The sequence below is a fragment of the Pseudophryne corroboree genome, chromosome 4, assembly GCF_028390025.1.
Source record: "Pseudophryne corroboree isolate aPseCor3 chromosome 4, aPseCor3.hap2, whole genome shotgun sequence".
Classification (NCBI taxonomy): domain Eukaryota; kingdom Metazoa; phylum Chordata; class Amphibia; order Anura; family Myobatrachidae; genus Pseudophryne; species Pseudophryne corroboree.
In genome coordinates, this window is record NC_086447.1 from 533,404,327 (window position 1) to 533,419,598 (window position 15,272).

Sequence of the window (15,272 nt, forward strand, 5' to 3'; positions counted from 1 at the left end):
CTTGGAAGTTATTACCCAAAATGCCTACACCAATCATGCATTATGCTTCTGTGTGCTTAAGGTTTTCTTTTATGTCTGTGTTGCTTATCTATTGCTGTATTACTCAAATCCTCTGTATTATATGCATTGATTTTGTGTCTGTAAAGCGCCTTGAGTACTGTTGGAGAAAGAGTGCTATATAAATAATTATATATATATATATATATATATATATATATATATATATATATATTCTGCTGGAATGCACTCTGGTGTCTCTATATCTATCTATCTATCTATATATCTATGTGCCGCTAGCTTTATATTCCTATTTTTTAACCATTCCTCCTACATCAGCCATTTTGACTCTGCAGATAATGAATTATGGTGATTATGCTAAAACGTGCACACTATTGGTTATGAAATTAATTTGCTAATTCTCCTAATAAAATGTAACTAAGACCTGGCCGCAATTAAGTGTCTTGCAAATCAATTACGAATTTCTAACGCCTGGTTCCCCTCTTCATTGCAAGTAGAAGGAGCTAAGCATAAGCAATATGATCCAGATTCCAGACACACACAGCTGCTGTATGACAACAAGGCCCCCACCAATCCCATCCGGTCTTTCATAGCACTCAGCACCAGACAGGACGCACATCAGAGCTCGGCGGGGATAGGCTGAGAGGCAGAGTCCGGGACTCGGCGGTTGGCTGTGAGCGTCTGTGCAGTTGGGCTAGCCCATACGCGGAAGGGGAAGAGGATGATCTACTTCCAGGGCGCTGCTCCGTCACTCAGGACGCATCCCAGGAGCAGTAGCAGGCAGTGCCGGTTCGCACGGTGCCCCGGGAAGGTATGTCAGTGTCAGCGCTCATTATCACATAGCTGACGCCGGTCACCGTCTCGCTGTAATGCACACGAGTGTGTCAGGCTCTGTATGTGCGTCATTGTTCTGCTCATTGAGTGTGACCCCACCCCCCGGGCTCCCCCACTCGGTCATCCTGTGTGTACATATAATGGTTTATATATGTACGTGTGCGTTATCTCATACACAGGGTGAAGCATGTAGTATCCGTACACTAGAGGCTGCCTCCTATTGTAGTGTCTGTGCGGGACTTACTGATGGGCAGCTATGGAGATGTAGTCTAACCTTGTATACAGGTCATTTTTCTCATGTTGCGAGACCTAGTTATTAAACTTTTTTTTTTACCCCATTTAGGTACAGGGACATTTAACAGGAGATACTATAGCTGTAGTCTTTAGCCCAGGGTTGACATTTTTTTTGTAAAACCTAGGAGCCAGTTTAAGAGCCAGAACATCATTCCCATCTAAAATATCTGAAACCTTGTATAGGGGATGGTATCGGGATCCCGGCACTTGGGATAACGGCCGTCAGAATACCAACAGTGGCATCCCACTGTGCAGGTTCCCAACACCTGGAAGGTAAGTATTCTAACCCTACCTTTCTACCCTCCTAACTGCAACCTAAACTCTCCCATCCGCAAAGTCTGACCCTAATTCCCCCCCCCCACATCCTAAAGCTGACCCTCCCACTCCGCAGCCTTAACTTCACAAAGCTCCCACCACTCACCACTACTGTGGCCTCACCATAAGGACCCCTGGCATACTTGCTTTCAGTGTTCCGGCAGCCGGGATTCTGGCACTAAAATTTTGCTCCATGCCGGGATCCCGGCATCGGTATTTTGACTGCCGACATTCCGTACGCTGGTAAGCTGACTGGATCCCTTGTATAGACCAGCATGTGTTCCCTTTCATTGCCCATCAGACCCTTCCATAAACCCATCCCTTGCTCCCCAGTTCATAGTATGCCACAGTAACATAGAATTTGAAGGCACTTAAGAACCATTTGGCCCATCTATACGGGACCCCCCCCCCTTTCCCTTTTTAAAAAAAAAAATCCTTGTAAGTAACATCAACACAACCTATTTCATCCTTCGTTCTTTGCAAGGATATTCATGTGCTTATTCCAAGCATGTTTAACCCTCAGTCAGGCACACCTCTGGGACTCCCGGGTTCAGGCGCAGTGCACCTGACAGGTGCCTGTTAGAAAATCGTCATTAGCACCTAATTAACTCAATTCTAACGCTCTTAAAGTGATCAGTGACCTTCATTAGGATGTACAAAGAGAGAAATCGTAGGTTTTATGGGCCATTTAAGCAGAAAATCTGAAGCAAACAAGAGAAAACACGAACATGAGTATACGTTTGGGTGCAGTGTGCCTGAGAGGCCACCCTGGACAAACCTACATATTTCTGCAAAATATCCACAACCTTTGTAATTTTCATTCATAAATTGAGCAAAATAAACAATTAATAGATGAAAATAAAAGGAAAAACAAACCTTCAAAAGTCGGAGTTTGGGCGCAGTGTGCCTGAGATGCCAGGAGGGTCACTACTGCACTCCACGCAGGCGGCTGGAAAACTGATTACAGTGGTTTCCAACAGCACCTAGAGATAGGAAGGTACTAGGAGGGACAGGCCCCTGCGCCCCCTTGGGGCGGAGAGGAGAGCGATAACAGTTTTGCGGCACCTGTCAGGCCAGCTGTGCCTTACTGAGGGTTAATTGCTCTATTGTCTTAGCCTCTACCAACTCTGTTGGGTGGTTATTCCACTCGTCCCTTACCCTTTCTGTGAAGGAAGTAATTTTTCCTTAAATTTCCTCTGAATTTACCTCCCTCCCAGTTTCAGCACAGTCGTTGAGTTCTAATACTTCTCTTCTAAAGAATCTTTCCCTCCTGTACTTTGTTAAATCCCTTGGTATATTTGAAAGTTTCTGTCTTGTCCCCCCTTTCCCTTCCCTGCTACAAACTATACATTGATAAAGCCTAATATTTATCCTATATTAAACCCTATAAAAGGTTAAGAGACACAGTACGCAATTGGCGTATGGGGTACCGTAAGGGTACGCACTTAGCGTAGCATACGCTCGGCCGTGATCGAGACGCACATGCGGCACGCTCGCTCACAGCTTAATGCGTGGTGTCGAGCACGCTATAGGCGAGCGACTACCGTAATGCTACGCTACCAGCGTAGCGGACGCTCGAGACCACGAGGAGATCACGAGCGGCGCAAACGCTCACAAGATGACAATCAGTAAACCTTGAATGTAACACACAGAAAGGATACTCTTATACAGTAAATCTTGTACTGAAACACTGTAGCGATATAACGCTGCTTAACCTTGTTAACACTAAAGCTGTTTGAGCGATCGTGACGCTCCTATTACCCACTGCAATGTAATGAACACACGATACCGTGCTAAGGATCCAACACCTTTACTAACAAGCTTTTAGTTATATAGAAAAGAGAAACAGTTAACATGTCATACACTACAGGCTAACATATAATTCTAACAGGATATCTAGACAGAAATATACACAATAGTAAACAATCACAAATACATAGACTAAGAATGAATGGCTAACATTACACGGGTAACAAAGTGGCAACAGAGAAACATACCATACGGGGAACACTCGCAGGCGCAACCGGAATCCAGTCCTCCAATTATCAGCGATAACTGTTGAAGAGAGTACTGGCCGGTCTGGGGACAGTGACCCTTATATACACAACATACAGTGTACTTCAAAGGGCCCTACAACCTTATTGTTCATTGGACACAGGAATGTCTCTCTGCACTATAACAAAAGGTCATAGGTGGATTTGAACAGGTGGGCTGTGACTATTTCAAACAGCTCAGGTGGGTGGGAATCTCCGGATTCCCGCCGCATGGATAATGAACTGCAAATATAGAATATGTCCAGAAACTACTAATGGCCATAACTACATGCAGGAGCGATTAATCTTTACCTAACCAACACCGGATTATTGCTATTAAACTACTCTTCGGTTAGGTACCAGACACCACTGTTCAACCTTAAACACACCCTTTGTACCACGCAAAGAGGGATTCCCAAGTCCGTGAACAAGTCACATTAAACAAACTTACAGTTATTACTAAAGGGAACATTACCTATAAAACATGCTATTTGGTTCTATCATTAAACGATTGAGTCGCCCGCTAGACGCACACAAAGTCTACCGTAAATGCACATACCACGCGCTCGAGCGCATGGCCAAGGCGCCATGCGCGGCTGCGAGTATCCGCACGCACGGGAGAGAATGTGCACGTGCAGAAGGCACGCGCATGAGGTGAATATATGGCAACGTGCAGCGTGATATTTTTCTGACTTTGACAACATGTTAGTCTTTCTGGGTAAGTTTTGTGATGTAGGCCATGCACCATTTTAGTTGCCCTTCTTTATACGCCCACAGCATTTGTTCCAGTTCATAGCATGCCCAACAGCAGTGCCCCCAAATCGTATTCCTCAATACATAATATGCCACACACTAGGACATAAAGGTAATAATATTAGTAGAGGGGAAAAAAGTTAAATGAAGCTACTATCTGTAATAGCGATGCATTGTGCTTAGTGACAGCCAGGCAATTGGATCTCGTAATCCCTACTATAGTAGCTGCAATTTTAGGTTAAGAAGGGTTGGAGATTGTAATCTCACCAGCAGCCGTGGTACTGGGAATCAGGTTTACAGCTCCGCAGTGGGACTTGTTAAATCTTGATGGACCGGCTGGTCAACACAGTGCACAGACCCTGATATGGGAGTGGGTTCTCATTCAGCATGATTATGTATGATAGTCATGTAACTTGGAGTCTTGTTGGGTAAAAAAAAAAAAAAAAAAGAATTTTTCTTAGGCTTCCTCAGGTGGTCATGGTGGTAAAATCCAGTAGCCAGAATTAAAATCTTAGATGCCCTGGTTTAACCCATGTACTGCTGAAAATTGTCCAATAGGCTTGTATGGGAACAACGTGCAAATTGCATACACAATGCAAGATACGTGTTGCTGGCATAGTACTCACTGCATAAGGTCTTCTGAATGTAGTGTTTCCTTAATGTAGAATTTAGGTACTTGGCAATTTGTCGATGAGTCAAAGATAAACACCCATGGAGAATTAAATCTATGTTAAAAAAAATGGTCCAATATATAGGTGGTAAAATCTGAAGTTTTTTGCATCTTTTCCTGATGTTTCACCAATATTTTTTTACAGGCTATCCAATTAGCTTGCCCGTAGAAAAAAAAAAAAAAAAAATTCTCACGAAAACACACAGGTTCAGTGAACCCTGTGTGTTTTCGGCAGCCATAGCAACTGAGCTGCTTTTGGGGATTTGGTTTCGCCTGCTTGAGGCAGGTGAAACAAAATCCCAGATAAATTGCGTCTCGCACATGCTTATCAGGGCTAATTGGATAGCCCCCGGTGAAACAATTGACTGCGGTAATTTACCACCGCTAATGAGACACCGCCTATATAGTCTTGTAAGCACTTTGGAAAACCCTCCCAAGCCTTGTATTGACTGGTAATCTACTGCACAGTTGTTTTAGAGACTGCCTGTTGCTCCTTACCCTTTTTGTTGGTACCCCTTGATTCTAGTAATTGTCCATTGTCACCTGAGCACCACCATCTGGCAATTTGTAAGCATGGTTGGCAGGTCACTAGGAAGACTGACTGCTTGGCGAATACAAGTTTTCTATGATATGGAATGTGAATACTATCATGATACCTCTTTTGACAAGGGCCACAAGCCTCTATTTCTATCTAAGGGTTTTTTTCAGAGTTGATCGCAATTTTTACTAAATTAGCAAAAACTGCTACTGATCAACTCACATACTGGGGGCCACCCAGCATGTATGACACCGCCCTGCATTGCAATCGCAATTACATTGCGGTTGCATAACAGATTTGGAAAATAGAGGTTGACACCTGCCTGCGCAGTCTGGCTGTGTATGCATGTGCACCACCGCCATGTTTCCAATCCCAGGACCGGCCATGACAAGCCTGTGTTTCCTGCTCCACTCCTCCCCAGTGCTGCTTTGCTGGCCCCAAATGCCTGCCACCTGTCAATCATTTTGCAATTGCATCCTCCCGGGATGCGATTGCATAATACGACCACTTGCGATTTTAGTAGAGTTACGATCAGGTCTGAATACCCCCAGAGCCCACCCCTACATGCAGAGTGGTCTCAAGTTTTGATTCAATTATGTCTTCTGTTCTGATCTTAGGTGGGCTTGTCAAATAATTTTTCCCTGCCATCTAGTTATGTCAAAATATAAATTGTTTATATTGTTTTGTTAATATGTTATAACAATATGAGAGACTCTGTACAATACTATTTGCTTACTCTTCGTCAGGAGCTTTTTTTGGAATCCCTTTTGTATTGATTCTTATTTTCAGACACTTGCACTCTTGTCTGCTTAATGGTGACCTGATTTTGTTTTGTATATGTCTCACTGATTTTGTAGTATGTCACTTTCCTCTTATGTCCTAGAGGATATTGGGGTCCATTTAGTACCTTGGGGTATAGATAAGTCCACTAGGAGCCATGGGCACTTTAAGAATTTGATAGTGTAGACTGGCTTCTCCCTCTATGCCCCTCCTACCAGACTCAGTTTAGAAAATGTGCCCGGAGGAGCCAGTCACGCTGAAGGAAGCTCCTGAAGAGTTTTCTGCATTTATTTTCTATGTTTGTTATTTTCAGGCTGGGCTGGTTGGCACCAGCCTGCCTGCTTCATGAGACTTGGGCGGCGGCGACGGCCCAAGCTCTTGACGGGTTAATGGTCCCGTTCCCTGCTGACAGGACACTGAGCTCCTGGGGGAACTATTCGCAAGCCCCACCACGGCGAGCGTACATTCCCGCAGCACGCCGCCACCCCTAACAGCCAGAAGAATGAAGAGTGATGAGTACTGAGCCGGCATCCTGGTTAGCGGGGGCGCCGGCCATTATGGCGGCACAAGGGTACGGAGATGCACGGCTTCTAAACGTGGCTGAATGCGTCTCCAGACACAGTACACAACTGCGTCTCAGTACACTGTACCCAAACTGGCAAACACAGCTTTAAAAAGACCTCTGCCAGTATAAAAAAAGCGTGAAGACCGCGCGCCTTTGAAGGGGCGGGGCTTCACTATGAGAGGATCCAGCAGCTCACCAGTGCCATTTTCCCTCTGCAATGGACACAGACGCTGACTGACAGGGATGCGCAGCTCCTCCAGTGTGACTCCAAATTACCTCAGTGGTACCAGGGGGTAATAGCAGGGGTGGGAGCGACTGTTAGTGTCCCCTATCAGGGTACTTAGTCTGCAACCTGGCTAAACTTGGCATTAGCGGTAAGGGTGCGGTGGGGGCTGGCTCCAAACAACTGTCTCCCTGAAGGGCTCTTTGTGGGTTACTTATGCTTAACCTTTTCCTGTCTGTGTGTGCTGTCACATTTACAATATGTCAGGCAAAGAGTGTGTTTCTTGTACAGCGGAGTGTTCCTCTTCACCGGGGAGCTTACTACTGGGTACTCAGGGTTCACAGAATAGCGGGGCTGAACCGGAGTGGGTTAATTCTCTTAAAGGAATGATCTCCACTCTTTCTACAGAATTGTCCCGCAATGAGAAAGAGATGCAATACTTAAAACAGACTGTGGATGAGTTTATGAACAGAGACTCAGTCCCCAACACAGCGTCTCAATCCCCTCCCACTTGTCCGCAAAAGTGATCTCTGGCCCGTATCCTGCAGTCTATCTCTGATGCTGACATGTCAGACATTTAGGAGGGTGAGGTGGATTTAGAGGGGGGGGGGGGGGGGAGGGGTGCGGCTCTGTCACAGGGAATAGAAGCTATCAGAGATGTTCTGCATATTCCTGATAATCTGTCAGAGGAGTGTGAGGAATCTTATTTTAATGTAAAAAAGAAGTCTTCGGTCACTTTTCCTGCGTCATACCCTGTTTGAAGAACCATGGGTTAATCCTGATAGGAAATTTCAGATCCCTAAAAGGTTGCTCTCATCTTTCCCTTTTCCTCTGGAGGATAGGAAAAAAATGGGAAAATCCACAGATAGTGGACGCATCAGTCCCTAGGCTGTCACGTAAAACTGTATTGCCTGTTCGTGGTGTAGCCTCCCTGAAAGACTCGGCTTATCGTAAAATTGAGACTACACTCAAATCATTGTACACAGCTGCTGGGGTGGCCCAAAGACCCACTATTGCATGAGCGTGGATCACAAAAGCCATCGCAAAATGGTCAGGTAACCTAATTGGGAGAAGAAGGAAAGACTCTGTGCTGGGGCACTCTTGTAAATGTTAATAGACGATAAAAATTAACTTTTAATTCTTATATTAAAATAATGTGACTAGACAACATAATGCATCAAAGGATTCTTGCATAGTTGCAAATTACCTTGCATAATTACAAGTTACTCTCATGATTTGTATCACATGAGAAAATATAATAAGAAGTGAATAAATGCCTAGGTGAAAATATTTAACTTTATAATATAATTGCTTGGGTAAATCTGTCCATAATTCATATATTGAGACAAATTTATTATTCACCAGTGAACAAGCCTACACCTAGGTGAAATGGTCCGTTTGGTCTGTGTGGGCATTGGGACTGCGCAGCCCATACGCACTCCAGGGGTTCCCCGGTCTAGTTAGCACCCACTTGGGCTTTGATTGATTTTTCATATGCTTACTTTAATGTTATTTCTCTTACGTCCTAGAGGATGCTGGGGACTCCAAAAGGACCATGGGGTATAGACGGGATCCGCAGGAGCTTGGGCACACTAAAAAGACTTTGACTGGGTGTGAACTGGCTCCTCCCTCTATGCCCCTCCCCCAGACTTCAGTTAGACTTTGTGCCCAGGAGTAACTGGACACACACTAGGGGAGCTCTACAGAGTTTCTCTAGAAAGACTTTGTTAGGTTTTTTATTTTCAGGGAGACCTGCTATCTACAGGCTCCCTGCATTGTGGGACTGAGGGGAGAGAAGTCAGACCCACTTCTTCTTAGTTAAGGGCTCTGCTTCTTAGGCTACTGGACACCATTGGCTCCAGAGGGTTCGATCACTTGGTTTGCCTAGCTGCTTGTTCCCGGAGCCGTGCCGTCACCCCCCTCACAGAAGCCAGAAGAAAGAAGCCGGGTGAGTATTAGAAGAACCGAAGACTTCAGTGACTGCAGAAGACTTCAGTAACGAGGTACAGCGCAGCGGTAGCGCTGCGCTCCATGCTCCCACACATGTCACCAACGGCACTTGCAGGGCTCTAGGGGGGAGCGCCCTGGGCAGCAGTTACTGGGGTCGGTGGCTGGCAAAAATGGTGTATACGGTGTCCGGACACGGCCAGTGTACAGAAGTTTGAATTTTAACGGGCTACAGCGCGCCGGGAAGGGGCGGGGCTTAGCCGCACATTGCTCACCAGCGCCATTTTCTCCTATCTCCACAGTGCTGCAGAGATGCTGACCCTGACCTCCAAGCTACCGCAAGTAACAAGGAGGAAAAACGGGGGGGGGGGGGGGGGGGCACATAAAATTTGGTGCTTTTATATATGTTTAGACAGCGCTGATCATATATACTATTCCTTTAGTGTATGGGCGCTGGGGTGTGACCTGGCATACTCCCTCTGTGTTTCTCCCTACGGCTTCTCTGAGGGTCTGTCCCTGTGCTTGTGGCCTGTGTGGGTGTGTCAGCACTCGGTGTCGACATGTCTGAGCCTGAGTGTTCCTCCCTGGAGGAAGTTATGGGGGGTGCAGAAAAGGATTTAAGTATGTCTCTGTCGGCACAGCCGACTGCTGATTGGATGACTATGCTGAGAACACTGAATGCAAATGTGGCTTTATTATCTAAGAGACTGGATAAATCTGATTCTCAGACATAAACATGGAGACAGTCCGTGGAGGACGCTTTGTCTCAGGGTCTCAAAAGCGTGCTTTTACCCAGATGGCAGATACAGGTATCGACACGGACTCTGACTCCGATGTCGATCTTAATGAGGCTTCTTTGCATCCACGGGTTGTTAAGAGTATTCAATACATGATTATAGCCATTAAAGATGTTTTACGTATATCTGAGGAACCGCCGTTCCTGACACAAGAGTTTGTTTATTTAAAGGGAAAAGACCTGAGGTAAAATTTCCCCCCTCTCATGAAATTAATGCGCTTTGTGAAAAGGCTTGGGAGTCGCCTGAAAAACTGTGGCAGATTCCCAAGAGAATTTTGATGGCATATCCTTTCCCCTCTGACGACAGGGAAAAATGGGAGTCGTCTCCAAATGTGGACAAGGCTCTCTCGCGATTGTCCAAGAAGGTGGTGCTTCCGTCTCCTGACACGGCTGCTCTCAAGGATCCGGCGGATCGCAAGCTGGAGACGACATTGAAGTCCATTTTCGTCAATACTGGTGCATTGCTCAGACCTGCTGTGGCGTCGGTATGGGTGAGTAGTGCTATTGCTAAGTGGGCTGAAAATTTGGCTTCTGATATGGATGCTCTTGATGAAGATAATATTCTTTTGACTCTTGGTTATATCAAGGACGCTGCAGATTACCTGAAGGATGCAGCGAGGGATGTTGGCCTCTTGGGATCAAGAGCCATTGCCATGGTGATTTCGGCCAGGAGGGCGCTGTGGGTTCATCAATGGAATGCTGATGCTGACTCCCAGAAGAATATGGAAGCTCTCCCTTTTAAAGGTAGTGTCTTGTTCGGTGATGGCCTGGCTGACCTGGTGTCGACTGCTACTGCGGGTAAGTCATCTTTTCTTCCCTATGTTCCCACACAACAGAAAAAGGCACCCCATCAGCAGATGCAGTCCTTTCGGCCTAATAAATACAAAAGAGGTAAGGGCTCGTCCTTCCTCGCTTCAAAGGGTAGAGGTAGGGGAAGGAAGTCGCCTGCAGTGTCAGGCACCCAGGACCAAAAGTCCTCCCCCGCCTCTACCAAGTTCACCGCATGACGCTGGGGCTTCCCTGGGGGAGTCCCTACCGGTGGAGGGGCCGTCTCCGATTCTTCAGTCAGGTCTGGGTTCGTTCGGCTCTGGATCCTTGGGTCTTACACATAGTGTCCCAAGGGTACAGACTGGAGTTTCAGGAGATACCCCCCAACCGGTTTTTCGTGTCGGCCTTGCCAGCTTCTCTTCCCGAAAGAGAGGTGGTAAGGGATGCGATACAAAAGTTGTGTCAACAGAGGCTCGTGGTGCCGGTTCCCCTGTTAGAACGGGGGAAGGGTTCTATTCGAGCCTCTTTGTGGTGCCGAAGCCGGACGGATCGGTCAGACCGATTCTGAACCTAAAATCCCTCAATCCATACTTGAAAACTTTCAAGTTCAAGATGGAGTCGCTTCGAGCTGTGATCTCCAGCCTCGAAGGGGGGGATTTTATGGCGTCAGTCGACATAAAGGATGCTTACTTACACATCCCGATATTCCCTATTCATCAGGCCTTCCTGAGGTTCGCGGTGCAGGATTGTCATTACCAATTTCAGGCGTTGCCGTTTGGGCTTTCCACGGCCCCGAGGGTTTTCACCAAGGTAATGGCGGAGACGATGGTCCTCCTTTGCAAGCAAGGGGTCACAATTATCCTGTACTTGGACGATCTCCTGATAAAGGCAAGGTCCAAGGAACAGTTGTTAAGAAATGTGGATCTCTCCCTGTCGGTTCTGCGACATCACGGTTGGATTCTAAATTTGCCAAAGTCTCAGTTGATCCCGGCCACTCGGCTGCCCTTCCTGGGCATGATCCTAGACACGGAGATACAGAGAGTGTTTCTTCCGGAGGTCAAAGCTCTGGAAATCCAGACCATGGTCAGGGAGCTTCTGAGTCCGACAAGTGTCGATTCATCAATGCACTCGGGTACTAGGGAAGATGGTTGCGGCTTACGAAGCCATTCCGTTTGGCAGGTTTCATGCCCGGGTGTTTCAGTGGGATCTGCTGAAAAAATGGTCCGGGTCTCACTTGCACATGCATCGGAAAATAAGTCTATCTTCCAGGGCCAGGATTTCTCTCCTGTGGTGGCTGCAAGGCTCTCACCTTCTAGAGGGACGCCGATTCGGAGTCCAGGACTGGGTCCTGGTGACAACGGATGCAAGTCTTCGAGGCTGGGGAGCAGTTACGCAAGGAAGAAATTTCCAGGGAAAATGGTCAAGCCAGGAATCTTGTCTCCACATAAATGTTCTCGAGTTGAGAGCCATATACAACGGCCTGCTGCAAGCAAAGAACCTTCTTCAGTGTCTCCCCGTCCTGATCCAGTCGGACAACATAACAGCGGTGGCGTACGTAAACCGCCAAGGCGGAACAAGGAGCAGGGCGGCAATGGTGGAGGCCACAAGAATCCTTCGCTGGGCGGAACAGCACGTGAGCGCTCTGTCAGCAGTCTTCCTCCCAGGCGTGGACAACTGGGAAGCAGACTTCCTCAGCAGACACGATCTCCATCCGGGAGAGTGGGCTCTTCATCAAGAGGTATTTACAGAAGTGACAAGGCATTGGGGAATTCCTCTGATAGACATGATGGCGTCTCGCCTCAACAAGAAGCTTCCGAGGTATTGTTCCTGGTCAAGGGACCCCCAAGCCTGTGCAGTGGACGCCCTGGTGACTCCGTGGATGTTTCAGTCAGTGTATGTGTTCGCTCCGCTTCCTCTCATTCCAAAGGTGCTGAGGATCGTTCGACGAACGAGGGTTTAGGCGATACTCATCGTTCCAGATTGGCCACGGAGGGCCTGGTATCCGGAGCTTCAAGAATTACTCGTGGGAGATCCCTGGCCGCTTCCTCTAAGAGAGGACCTGTTACTGCAGGGGCCGTGCGTGTTTCCGGACTTACCGCGGCTGCGTTTGACGGCGTGGAAGTTGAGCACAAAATCTTAGCTCGGAAAGGTATTCCTGGGGAGGTCATCCCCACTCTCCTTTAAGCTAGGAAGGAGGTTACGGCGAAACATTATCACCGTATTTGGAGAAAGTATGTTTCGTGGTGTGAAACCAAAGCAGCTCCTGCGGAGGAGTTTCACTTGGGTCGGTTTCTCCATTTTTTGCAGGCAGGCGTCGATGCAGGCCTGAAACTGGGTTCCATCAAAGTGCAGATTTCGGCTTTATCTATTTTCTTTCAGAAAGAATTGGCCGTCCTTCCAGAGGTTCAGACTTTCGTGAAGGGAGTACTGCATATCCATCCACCATTTGTGGCGCCGTGGGATCTTAAAGTGGTCTTGCAGTTCCTCATGTCTCACTGGTTTGAACCTTTGCGTAAGGTTGAGTTAAAGTTTCTCACTTGGAAAGTGGTCATGCTTTTGGCTCTGGCGTCTGCCAGGCGAGTGTCAGAGTTGGCGGCCTTGTCTCACAAGAGCCCTTATTTGATCTTCCATTCGGATAGAGCGGAATTGAGGACTTGTCAACAATTTCTGCCGAAGGTGGTTTCTTCGTTTCACATTAACCAACCTATTGTGGTGCCTGTGGCTACGGATGCTGTGGCGGTTCCAAAGTCTCTTGATGTTGTAAGAGCTTTGAAAATTTACGTCGCCAGAACGGCTCTTACCGGGAAAACAGAGGCTTTGTTTGTCCTGTATGCTTCAAACAAGATTGGAAATCCTGCTTCTAAGCAAACTATTGCTCGCTGGATTTGTAATACGATTCAGCAAGCTCCTTCTTCGGCTGGGCTACCGTTGCCGAAGTCAGTGAAGGCCCATTCTACCAGAAAAGTGGGCTCATCTTGGGCAGCTGCCCGAGGGGTCTCGGCACTTCAGCTTTGCCGAGCAGCTACGTGGTCTGGTTCAAACACCTTTGCTAAGTTTTACAAGTTTGATACCCTGGCTGATGAGGACCTCATGTTTGCTCAATTGGTGCTGCAGAGTCGTCCGCACTCTCCCGCCCGTTCTGGAGCTTTGGTATAGACCCCATGGTCCTTTTGGAGTCCCCAGCATCCTCTAGGACGTAAGAGAAAATAGGATTTTAATACCTACCGGTAAATCCTTTTCTCCTAGTCCGTAGAGGATACTGGGCGCCCATCCCAGTGCGGACTGTTACTTGCAGTTGTATTATTACTGGTTATATTCGTTTACACGTGGGTTGTGTATTAGTTATATTCAGCTTGTTGCTGTTGTTAATTCATACTGTTATCTGGTTTGCCGCTACTCCGGTTGTGGACTGGTTTGTTTCTCGCCCTTAGTTTAAACAAAAATCCTTTCCTCGAAATGTCCGTCTCTACTGGGCACAGTTCCTATAACTGAAGTCTGGGGGAGGGGCATAGAGGGAGGAGCCAGTTCACACCCAGTCAAAGTCTTTTCTCTTACGTCCTAGAGGATGCTGGGGACTCCGTATGGACCATGGGGAATAGACGGGCTCCACAGGAGACATGGGCACTTTAAGAAAGACTTTAGGTATGGGTGTGCACTGGCTCCTCCCTCTATGCCCCTCCTCCAGACCTCAGTTTACTACTGTGCCCAGAGGAGACTGGGTGCATTACAGGGAGCTCTCCTGAGTTTCCTGTCAAAGTATTTTGTTAGTTTTTTGTATTTTCAGGGAGCCTGCTGGCAACAGACTCCCTGCATCGAGGGACTGAGGGGAGAGAAGCAGACTTACTTCTGTGAGTTTCAAGGCTCTGCTTCTTAGGCTACTGGACACCATTAGCTCCAGAGGGATCGGTACGCAGGTCTCACCCTCTCAGAATTATGTGAGTCATTGATTCAGCCTCTGAATTGTGTGTTTTATGTTCATGCATAGGACATCAGTTATGACTCCGACAAGAGTCAATACTTATTAATTGAAGTATATAACTGTGTGAATCATTTCTGAACATTTACACACTATTTTCTTGTGATAAACCCTCCAGCCTTACATATTTCTAGATTTCAGCACTCCACTTAAATTCTCCATTCTCCACGTGCTCTCTCATCCATTTGGACAGCAGAAGCACCTTTTTCTCACTAGGTAATAGTACACTCTTTCATTCAGCGAGATTACTGCCATACTCCACAGGATAAGCCCAACCTCATTTGATCTTGGAAGCCAATCTATGGCAGGCCTGGTTAGTAATTGGCGGGGAGACCAGCAATGAATACCAGGTGCAGTAAACATTTATGCTGAACAGCAAAAGGAAATTACCTATCTACTATTCTTCCTTCTATATATATATATATATATATATATATATATATATATATATATATATATATATATATATATATATATATATATTCTCTAGTGTCTCTTTAAATACCTATAACCTTCTCTCTACATAGGTATATAAGGAATTCATTATATGATTGTTTTACTGTCCTAGTGAATCCCCCAACCAAAGGGGACATCATACATCAGTGACCCCTCCTTTCAAAGGGCGCTGAGGGATAGAGGCCCTGGATTAAAATCTATTTACTGCTCATATGATGAGGAGTTACTAACCTGCTGAATTAAAAATCCTTCTGTTGACACCACTGCCTGAATATAGAGCTGCAGGTGTTCAATAACCTACATAGG

The 15,272-nt window shown here is 46.7% G+C and overlaps 1 protein-coding gene across 2 annotated transcripts in view; it reads left to right on the plus strand.

Annotated features, from left to right (window-relative positions):
* The first annotated feature begins 587 nt into the window (after positions 1–587).
* RNF146 (ring finger protein 146) overlaps positions 588–15,272 on the plus strand; it is a 40,309-nt gene continuing 25,624 nt past the window's right edge. The window contains exon 1 of one of the 2 annotated variants that reach the window (XM_063917296.1): positions 588–829. The gene's annotated coding sequence lies outside the window, so the exon portion shown is untranslated. The remainder of the gene's footprint in view (positions 830–15,272) is intronic. The other variant, XM_063917295.1, reaches the window with a different exon arrangement.